The sequence below is a fragment of the Anastrepha obliqua genome, chromosome 1, assembly GCF_027943255.1.
Source record: "Anastrepha obliqua isolate idAnaObli1 chromosome 1, idAnaObli1_1.0, whole genome shotgun sequence".
Classification (NCBI taxonomy): Eukaryota; Metazoa; Arthropoda; class Insecta; order Diptera; family Tephritidae; genus Anastrepha; species Anastrepha obliqua.
Genome location: NC_072892.1, coordinates 177888474 through 177891200, shown reverse-complemented (window position 1 = coordinate 177891200; position 2727 = coordinate 177888474).

The window sequence follows — 2727 nt, the reverse complement described above, 5'->3', positions numbered from 1 at the left end:
GGCGCGTATTCCCTAAGGTTGCAAACACAGTGCTCGCTGAGACGAAGACGAAGATGAAGACGAAGCTGAAGACGAAAAACAGTGCAGAAGAAATTGTATGAATTCGCTCGTTCGTACGCATAGTGCGCGCTGTGGCGAAGACGAAGATGAAGACGAAACGCAAGCAATCAGCTTCAAACGCTGCTGTACTGAATTTGAAGACGAATCGCTTGCTAGTGACCGTTGCTTTTGTTTGTTTGTTCTGTCTATGTCTACGTGTTCAAATTTAGTTGTAATTTGTGATTTGACGGACGCATTGTTTTGTGAAAATGTCTGCAATTAACGAGGAATTAATTGCAGCAATATTTTAAAAACCCTGTTTATGGGACCAGCAAAACAAACTCTACCACAATAGGCAAATAATTGACCGAAATTGGAACGAAATTTCAAACGAATTGAATGTTGATGGTAAGTAATTTAATTAATTTTAATCAAAATGAAATAATAATAGAATGGAAAATTTAAATACTATCAGCATTTCTATGGCTGCAAACATAACTACGGAACGTGTCTCTGATTATTCGACCTCTTTTCTTTGAACTTTCCAATATATTTTTTGATTTGTTGCTTATAAATTTTTCTCCCTCTGCCATGTGCGTGTCCAGATCTTCTAAATCTAGCATTGTATTAGGCAATATACAAATTGCTTTAACAATAATTTCTGCGTTAGATGGCGTCGTTTCAATTGGCTTCCATAATATTCTCCATTTGGAGTTAATTATGCCAAATGCACATTCCACACACCTACGCGCTCTGGACAAACGACTATTAAAATATTCATTTTCCAATGTTAGATTTCTTCTGGCATATGGTCGAAGAACCCAGTCCAAAAGCGGATAAGCTTCATCTGCAAGCAACACGTATGGCATAGATATTGTGGTATTGGGCAAATAGGAATCATTCGGAAAATTTAAGTCTCGAGAATTTTTCATTGTGTAAATCGCTGAGGAAGCAAAAGTTCCACCATCACTCTGACGTCCGTAACCACCAACTTCGATAGTAACAAATTTACATTTTGCGTCAGCGACTGCCTGCAGCACTATTGAGAAAATTTTTTTATAATTATAAAACATTGATCCTGAATTCGCTGGGCATTTTAGACGTATGTGCTTTCCATCAATAGAGCCAATATAATTTGGGAATTCCCAAAGATTTCAATACTGGTCCGCAACTTTCTTTAAATTTTGTTCTGTGGGCACAGCCATATGTATAGGCTGCAAAACTGTCCACAAAGCTTCACATGTCTCTATAACAGTGGAACGAACCGTTGAAACACCCATTCGAAAGTTAAAAGAGATTGATCTGAATGAAGTTCCAGTAGCAAGATATCTAAAATAACAAAACAATTTAAAACAATGTTATGCAACTAATAAAATTCTAATATGTATTTTTAGCTATGGTTTTGAAAAAAAATGGAAACAATTGAGGGACACGTTTCGAGCTGAATTAAGGAAATGTCCACCGGACCGTTCTGGCGACGCTGGACCTCATTCAGTCAACGAGAAGTGTTCTGAATGGAGTCATTTCGAATCCATGATGTTTATAAAGGACCATATAAAGTGCCGCCAGTCTTCCGGAAATTTAAGTCGCCAAAAAAACAATGAAGTACAAGATATGGACATTAATATTGGCGAAGATGTTAATAGTGTAGATATAGAGGCGCCGCAATATGAGGAAGAAAGCGACATGAGTACATTTGAAGTGCAAACGTCCACCCCACGTTATCCTCCTAGAAATCTAAAACGCCGTCATGATAGCAAAGAAGATGAAATGCTCAACATCGAAAAAAAGAAGTTGGAGCTGTTAGAACAGAAAACAAAAAACAAGATTTCAGCCGACGATGAAGACATGGCTTTTTTTGAGAGCCTATTGCCACACGTTAAAAAGATGAATCCACAAACGAAACTTTTTTTCAGAATGGATATGCAAAAATCGGTCTATCATCACGTGTACAACGTGGGGCGCTCTTTTAATCTACAAAATATTGAGAACCAAGCTTCTTATGTATCTGTACCATCACCGACTCTACTTGAATCTTCATCAAATCAATATTCCGATAATGCTTTATCCCCACAGGAACCGGGAACTTTTGTTACATCAGGATATATTATTACATTTTCAAATTAAGTTAAGACAGTCGATAAACAAGTAATTAAATGAGAAGTAATAATCAATAAAATGCATAAAACTAAATATATTTTAAATTATTTTTTACCTTAACGTCACAATTAGCCTTTCAGCACATATAATTGGCGTTTTATTAAAATTAGTCCAATTTTTAATAATAAGTGGCTCAATTTTAATTAGAATATAATCAAATGTGCTAATTGTCATTCTGGTATATTCCACAAATTTCTTTTCATCGTAGCGCAGCTCATCATACAAATGTTGAAATTCACCAAATCCTTCTCTTCCCAAATTTATAGGGTGTACTTTTTTATTCACTTTTATACGTTTTAATTTAAAATATAAGCTTTGCTCAATCAGCAGGTCATCATCTGATGAGGAATCCATTGCGACTAACATAACAAAAGCGCAAGCAATTCGTCTTGCACTGTGCAACCTATTCGCTTACTCGCAACGCAAGCAATTTCTCTTCAGCTTCGTCTTCGTCTTCGTCTCAGCGTGCACTGTGTTTGCAACCTTACTGTGAGTTTGGCCTTGTGGCGTGCGTCTTGATGTTGTTCC